General features: G+C 35.2%; 1 pseudogene; it reads right to left on the minus strand.

Moving 5' to 3' along the window:
- Positions 1-2,168: 2,168 nt before the first annotated feature.
- On the minus strand, positions 2,169-2,301 carry LOC119469779 (annotated as a pseudogene).
- Positions 2,302-8,971: the final 6,670 nt, after the last annotated feature.

The raw sequence follows: 8,971 nt of genomic DNA on the forward strand, positions 1-8,971 counted from the left end.
GCTGAGGCAGGAGAATCGCTTTAGCCTGGGAGGCAGAGGTTGCAGCGAGCTGAGATCACCCCACTGCACTCCAGCCTGGGCAACAGAGTGAGACTTTGTCTCAAAACAAAACAAAAACAAAAACAAACAAACAAAAAACACACAAAAAACACTACTGGATATAATCCTAAGTTTGAAATACCAAATATATCTATGTATAATATCTGTATGTATTTATTCCCAAATTGAATTGTTTCATTTGAAAAATAAAAAATGTATCTAGTGGAATTAAAAATAATGTATTTAATATTCATGTCATGGCTAAACTTGAATAAAGAAAATAAAGAGAGAAGGGCTGAAAAGCTACTCAAAGAAACAGTTGGCTAAAACTTCTCAAATTTGGCAAGAGACACAACCCTATAGATTAAATATTCCAAGAAAATCCCAAACAAGATCAACTCAAAGAAAATGACATCAAGATACATAACAATTAAACTTTGGAACACTAAAGAGAAGGAAAAATTTGAAAGTAGCTTGAGAGAAACAATTCCTTACCTGTAAGGGAAAAACACTGTATGGCAACAATTCTCTTATCAGAAATCACATAGGTCAGAAGGAAATGGCACAATAGTTTTCAAGTGCTTAAAGAAATGTGCTGTTAACCCAGAACCCTATACCTGAAACTATCCTTCAGGAGTGAAGGAGAAATCAAAATATTTTGAGATGAGGGAAAACTAAAAGAATTTGTAGCAAGCAGAACTGCCCAACAACAATGTAAACAGGGAGTTCTCTAAACAGAAAGAAAATGATAAAAAAAAAAACAAAACTATGGAATCTATGGAATACAAGGAAGGAAGAAAGAACATGGTAGGCAAAAATATGGGTAAATACAGTAGCCTTTCCATCTCCTCTTGAGTTTTTAAAATTATATTTTATGGTTGAAGCAAAAATTATAGTATCATATGATGTGGTTCTAAATGCATGTAGAGGCAATATGTAAGATAACTATAATAAATGGGGTGGGTAAAGGGATTTAAAGAGAGATGTAAAATTTCTATACTTTACTTAAACTGATAAAATGATAACACCAGTAAACTGTTATGAGAGTATACATATGTATACGTATATATACACACACATACATATACATATATCTCAACCAATGAAAGGCTATATACATATGTAGAGAGAACACTACACTACAGATAAATCAAAATGGAATTCTAAAAATAGTCCATGTCACCCGCAGGAAAGAAGAAAAAATAAGAGAGAAATACAAATTAAAGAGAAAAAAAAGAGAAAGCAAAAAATAAAATAGCAGACTTAGCCGCAGCACATAAATAATTTATATTAAATGTAAATGATCTAAATGCACCAAATTAAAGATAGGGATCAGCAGAGTGTATTAAAATATGAACCACCTATATACTGTTTACAGGAAACTCACTTCAAATACAGTATAATGACAAAGGCAGGTTGAAAATAAAAGAATGGAAAAAGATATACCATGAAGACAATAATAAAAGGAGTAACTGTATTAATACCAGATAATATAGATGTTAGAGCAAAGAAAGTTACCAGTCACAGACACATTATATAATGATAAAAGGGTCAATCCACTAAGGCATAGCAATCCTACATGTGTATGTACCAAATAAATCAGCTGCAAATTATGTGAAGCAAAATTTGATAAAACTGAAAGGAGAAATAAAGAAATTGCAATATAGTTGGAGCCTTTAACACTCTTCTCTCAACAACTGATAAACAAGTAGACAGAGAATCAACAAGAATATAGAAAACCTCAGAAAAACCATCAACCAACAAGATGTAATTGACATTTATAGAACACTTCACCCTACAACAGCATGATACACATATTTTCTCAGTGCCCACAAAACACATATTAGGATACACCATGTCCCAAGCCATGAAAACAACCTCAACAAATTCAGAAGAATTGACATCATACAGAATGTGTTCTCCAACAATGAATGAAACTGAAAATCAATAACAGAGAAATAGCAAGAAAATCCCCAAACACCTGGAAACAAAGGACATAAAAAAATGTATCAACAAGGAAGTCTCAAGAGAAATAAAAATACATTAAATAGAATGAAAATGAAAATAGAAAATGTCAAAATTTGTGAGACACAGCTGAAGCAGTACTAAGAAAGAAAGTAATAGCACTAAATACATACATTAGAAAAGAGGGAAAACTGGATAACTCATACATTGATGATAGGAATGTGTAATGCTATAGCCACTCTGAAAACAGTTTAGTATTTTCTACACTTGATCTTAGCCAAAAGGCTGAGAAGTGATCAGTTTAGAATTTTCTTAAATAACTAAACATGCAACTATCATAAGACCTAGCACTTGCATTCCTGAGCATTTATCTCAAAGAAATTAAGACTCGTGTTCATGAAAAAATATATACACAAAGGAAAACTATTCAGACTTTAAAAAGAAGAAAATCCTGTCATTAGGTAACATAGATGAACCTGGAAGACATTATGTTAAGTGAAATAAGCCAGGCACAGGAAGGCAAATACCACGTGATCTCACTTATATGTGGAATCTTAAAAAAATTGAACTCATGGAAGCAGAGAGTAGTATGATGTTTATCAGGGGCTGGTAAGAGACAAAGGAGATGGGGAAGATGTTGGTCAAAGGACACAAAATTCCAATTAGACATGAGAAACAACCCCAAGAGAACTATTGCACAAAATGGTAGCTATAGTTAATAATAACGTATTATATACCTGAAAATTGCTAAGAGATTAAAGTGTTCTCACGACAAAACAATGTTAAGTGAGGTAATGCATATGTTAACTAGCTTGATTTTGCCATTTTACAATGTATACATATTTCAAAATATACTTTACTCCATAAATCCATACCATTTTTAGTTGTCAATGAAAAATAAATGAATAAATAAAAAGTTACTGTGACCAGAAGGCAAAAACAAAACCAAACCGCATATACAGATGATTATAGCAGATTTACTGCTTTATTTGTAATAAACAAGAACCGGAAACAACACAGATGTTTTTGAATGAGTGAATGCTGAATAAGCTGTGGTACATCCATACCATGGAATACTGTTCAGCAATAAAAAGAAACAAAGTATTGATCCATGGGGGGATCTGCCTGATTTTCCAAAAGTCTCCAGGAATTATTCTATGTGAAGAAAGGCAATCCTGAAAGGTTACATACTGTATAATACATTTATATATTTCTGAAAGTATAAATTATGGAAATGGAGAACAGATTTGTGATTGCCAGGGCTTAAGAAGGTATTGAGGAGGGTGGGAGCAAACTGGGTATGGCTAAAAAAGGGACAACAGGATAGTTCTTTATGGCCATGGGAATAAATGTTCTGTATCTTGACTGTCTCAATATGCTGGTTGTCATGTTGTGTTGTGGTTTTGAAAGATGTTACCATTGAAGGAAATTGAGTAAATGATAAAAAGAATATCTCTGTACTATTTCTTATATTTACATATTGATCTACGATATTCTTAAAATAGTTTAATTTAAAGACAAAAATGTAAATAAATCAGAGTGACCTTAAAAACATCAACAAAATATACTGTTTGTTGTGAAGCTTATAGTTTGACTTGATCTCCTGGGCAACTGGTGTAAAAAAAAAAAAAAGAAATACAATCTACTCTATAATTTTTTTTTACTAGAATGAAGGAAATATATTAAAGAGCTTATCTAAAGAGGCAAGGAATTTCTTAGAACTAAATTTTAAAATAATTATTTAGATTTTTACATTGAATCCCATCTACTACATCGAAATATTAGATCATGTACTCATACACAAAGATGATGAGTTAAGCCTGAGATAAGCCATGAATACTTTTGCCAGTTCATAGGGTAAGTTGAGGGAAACAGAACAAAAGGAGAGAAGAAGATTTTTGAAAACACTGATCAGTGCTGGAAATTCATCCCTGTACTTTAAAGCTAAGTAAACTAACCACAACCCCTCTGAGTTTCTCTATTCATTCATTCATTCATTCATTTTTTAGATGGAATCTCACTCAGTCTGGAGTGCAATGTCACAATCTCGGCTCATGGCAACCTCCGCCTTCTGGGTTCAAGCAATTCTCCCCACTCAGCCTCCCAAGTAGCTGGGATTACAGGCACCTGCCATCATGCCTGGCTAATTTCTGTATTTTTAGTAGAGACGGGGCTTCATCATGTTGGCCAGGCTGGTCTTGAACTCCTGACCTCAGGTGATCCATCCGTCTCGGGCTCTCAAAGTGCTGGGATTACAGGCATGAGCTACCGCGCCTGACTGCTTTTATTATTTTTGAATCACTTTCTTACACTTATAACTAAACCCATTGTGATGATTATATGTATGCAATTTCCTGTCTCATAAGGATTTAGGTTAATTAAGACATGTAACTTAGAATGATATCCGACGTAGGGTGAAAACACAGTATATATTTACTATTATAATCCCAAGGTTGTTATGAGAATTAAATTGGATTTTTGCCATTCTTTTCTTTATTCAAATATATTTTTAGCACCTATTATGTGCCAGGCACTGTTTTAGTTCCTGGTAACAGAACAGGGAACAAAAAAAGACAAAAACCCCTGCCCTCAAGGAGCTCACCTTTTGCGTGAATGTCCTCCTTACCTCATTGTTATTTAAACACTCCTCTTTCAATACATGTAAATTACTATTTATTGAGTATAAATTGCAATTTCCCACTGAATTGCAAGAGATGAACGTGCCAAGTACACATCAGTATTCCACTCATATTTTTCTGGCACCTGCTAAACCAATATTTGTAGCATTTTCCAAATACTAACATGCTTCAATTTCTCTAGACACCCTCCACCCCAAAACCTACTATACCAAGCTCGATCCTCAAAATATATTCAGCCTGATTCATCTTTCAATTATCTTACCTTTGAAGGTAAGATAATTAGAAATAGAAGGTAAGATAATAAGAAATAGAAGGTAAGATAATAAGAAATAATTAAGCTTGTAAAAACCTAAACTGAAACATTCTGAAACTTACATCGATATAAATCATATTCCAAACAATGTTGAAAAATTAAATGAAATGGATAAATTGTCTAGAAAGTTTAATTTCTGAAAGTGACCCAAAAAATAAGACCTACTATTTAATAGCACAATAGGGTGACTCTAGTCAATAACTTAAATGTGTATATATATATATATATGTATATATATATACATATATATATATACTTTTTATTACCTTTAGGTTCTGGGGTACATGTGCAGAACATGCAGAATTGTTGCATAGGTACATACATGGCAATGTGGTTTGCTGCCTCCATCCCCCTGTCACCAATATCTGGTATGTCTCCCCGTTATCCCTCCCCAACCTCCCCACCCACTGCTGTCCCTCCCCTAGTCCCCCCCAAAGTCCCCAGTGTGTGATGCTCCCCTCCCTGTGTCCATGTGTTTTCACTGTTCAACACCTGCCTATGAGTGAGAACATGCAGTGTTTGATTTTCTGTTCTTGTGTCAGTTTGCTGAGAATGATGGTTTTCAGACTCACCCATGTCCCTACAAAGGACACAAACTTACTGTTTTTTATGGCTGAATATTATTCCATGGTGTATATGTGCCACATTTTCCTTGTCCAGTCTATCATCAATGGGCACTTGGGCTGGTCCTAGGTCTTTGCTATTGTAAACAATGCCACAATGAACAAAGGTGTGCATGTGTCTTTATAATGGAGTGATTTATAATCCTTTGGATATATACTCAGTAATGGGATTGCTGGGTCAAATGGAATTTCTATTTCTAGGTCCTTGAGGAATCACCACATTGTCTTCTACAATGGTTGAAGTAATTTACACTCCCACCAACAGTGTAAAAGTGTTCCTATGTCTCCACATCCTCCCGAGCATCTGTTGTCTCCAGATTTTTTAATGATCACCATTCTAACCGGCATGAGGTAGTATTTCAATGTGGTTTTGATGTGCATTTCTCTAATGACCAGTGATGATGAGCATTTTCTCAAATGTTTATTGGTATCATATATGTCTTCTTTTGAAAAGTGTCTGTTCATGCCCTTTGCCTACTTTTGAATGGGTTTGTTTGTTTTTGTGTAAATCTGTTTTAGTTCTTTGTAGATTGTGGATATTAGCCCTTTGTCAGATGGGTGGATTGCAAAATTTTTTTCCCATTCTGTTGGTTGCAGGTTCACTCAAATGATTGTTTCTTTTGCTGCACAGAAGCTCTGGAGTTTAATTAGATCCCATTTATCTATTTTGACTTTTGTTGCCAATGCTTTTGGTGTTTTAGTCATGAAGTCCTTGCCCATGCCTATGTCCTGAATGGTTTTGCCTAGGTTTTCTTCCAGGGTTTTTATGGTGTTAGGTCTTATGTTTAGGTCTTTAATCCACCTGGAATTAATTTTCATGTAAGGTGTCAGGAAGGGGTCCAGTTTCTGCTTTCTGCACATGGCTAGCCAGTTTTCCCAACAACATTTATTAAACAGGGAATCCTTTCACTATTGCTTGTTTCTGTCAGGACTGTCAAAGATCAGATGATTGTAGATGTGTGGCATTGCCGCTGAGGCTGTGGTTCTGTTCCATTGGTCTATATCTTTGTTTTGGTACCAGTACCAAGCTGTTTGGATTACTGTAGCCTTGTAGTATAGTTTGAAGTCAGGTAGTGTGATGCCTCCAGCTTTGTTCTTTTTGCTTAGGATTGTCTTGGCTGTGTGGGCTGTCTTTTGGTTCCATATGAAGTTTAAGGTGGTTTTCTCCAGTTCTGTGAAGAGGGTCATTGGTAGCTTGATGGAGATAGCACTGAATCTGTAAATTACTTTGGGCAGTATGGCCATTTTCACAATGTTGATTCTTCCTAACCATGAGCATGGAATGTTTTTCCATCTGTTTGTGTCCTCTATTATTTCCTTGAGCAGTGGTTCAGAGTTCTCCTTCAAGACGTACTTTACATCCTTTGTTAGTTGTATTCCTAGGTAATTTATTCTCTTTGTAGTAGTTGTGAATGGGAGTTCACTCTTGATTTGGTTCTCTTTTAGTCTGCTATTGGTGTATAGGAATGTGACTTGTGCACATTGATTTTATATCCTGAGACTTTGCTGAAGTTGCTTATCAGTTTCAGGAGATTTTGGGCTGAGATGATGGGGTCCTCTAAATATACAATCATGTCTTCTGCAAATAGAAACAATTTGACTTCCTCCTTTCCTAATTGAATACCCTTTATTTCTTTTTCTTGCCTGATTGCTCTGGTTAGAACTTCCAAAACTATATTGAATAGGAGTGGTGAGAGAAGGCATCCTTGTCTAGTGCCGGATTTCAAAGGGAATGCTTCTAGTTTTTGCCCATTAAGTATGATATTGGCTGTGGGTTTGTTGTAAATGACTTTTCTTATTTTGAGATACATTCTGTCGATACCTAGTTTATTGAGAGATTTTAGCATAAAGGGCTGTAGAATTTTGTCAAAGGCCTTCTCTGCATCTATTGAGATAATCATGTGGTTTTTGACTTTGGTTCTGTTTATATGGTGGATTACGTTTATAGACTTGTGTATGTTGAAACAGCCTTCCTTCCCTGGGATGAAGCCTACTTGATCATGATGGATAGGCTTTTTGATGTGCTGTTGTAATTGGTTTGCCAGTATTTTCTTGAAGATTTTGCATCTATGTTCATCATGGATATTGGCCTGAAGTTTTCTTTTCTTGTTGAGTCTCTGCTGGGATTTGGTATCAGGATGATGTTGGTCTCATAAAATGATTTGGGAAGGATTCCCTCTTTTTGGATTGTTTGGAATAGTTTCAGAAGGAGTGATACCAGCTCCTCTTTGTATGTCTGATAGAATTTGGCTGTGAACCCATCTAGACCTGGGCTTTTCTTGGTTGGTAGGCTATTAATTGCTGCCTCAACTTCAGCCCTTGTTATTGATCTATTCAGGGTTTCGACTTCTTCCTGGTTTTGTCTTGGGAGGGTGCAAGTGTCCAGGAATTTATCCATTTCTTCCAGGTTTATTGGTTTATGTGCATACAGTTGTTTGTCATAATCTCTGATCAAAGTTTGTATTTCTATGGAATCAGTGGTGATATCAGCTTTATTATTTTTTTATTGCATCTATCTGATTCTTCTCTCTTTTCTTTTTTAATAATCTGGCTAGTGGCCTATTTTTTTGATCTTTTCAAAAAACCAGCTTCTGGATTTATTGATTTTTTGGAAGAGTTTTTTGTGTCTCTATCTCCTCAGTTCTGCTCTGATCTTAATTATTTCTTGTCTTCTGCTAGCTTTTGAGTTTTTTTGATCTTGCTCCACTAGCTCTTTCAATTTTGATGGTAGGTTGTTAATTTTTGATCTTTCCTTGCATCTCATGTGGGCATTAATTGCTATAAATTTCCCTCTAGACACTGCTTTAAATGTGTCTCAGAGATTCTGGTACATTGCATCTTCATTCTCATTGGTTTCGAAGAACATCTTTATTTCTGCCTTCATTTCATGGTTTATCCAGTCAACATTCAAGAGCCAGTTGTTCAGTTTCCATGAATTTGTGTGGTTCTGATTTGGTTTCTTAATCTTGAGTTCTAATTTGATTGCACTGTGGTCTGAAAGACTGTTATAATTTCTGTTATTTTGCATTTGCTGAGGAGTGATTTACTTCCAATTATGTGGTCAATTTTAGAGTAGGTGTAATGTGGTGCTGAGAAGAATGTATATTCTGTGGATTTGGGGTGGAAAGTTCTGTAAATGTCTATTAGGTTTGCTTGGTCCAGATCTGAGTTCAAGTCCTGGATATCCTTGTTAATTTTCTATCTCATTGATCTGTCTAACACTGACAGTGGAGTGTTAAAATCTTGCCACTATTATGGTGTGGGAGTCTAAGTCTCTTTGAAGGTTGTTAAGAACTTGCTTTATGTATCTGGGTGCTCCTGTATTGAGGCCGATATATATTTAGGATCATTAGCTCTTCTTGTTGCATTGATCTTTTTATCATTATGTAATG

Source organism: Cebus imitator, unplaced genomic scaffold, assembly GCF_001604975.1.
Source record: "Cebus imitator isolate Cc_AM_T3 unplaced genomic scaffold, Cebus_imitator-1.0 Scaffold830, whole genome shotgun sequence".
NCBI lineage: Eukaryota > Metazoa > Chordata > Mammalia > Primates > Cebidae > Cebus > Cebus imitator.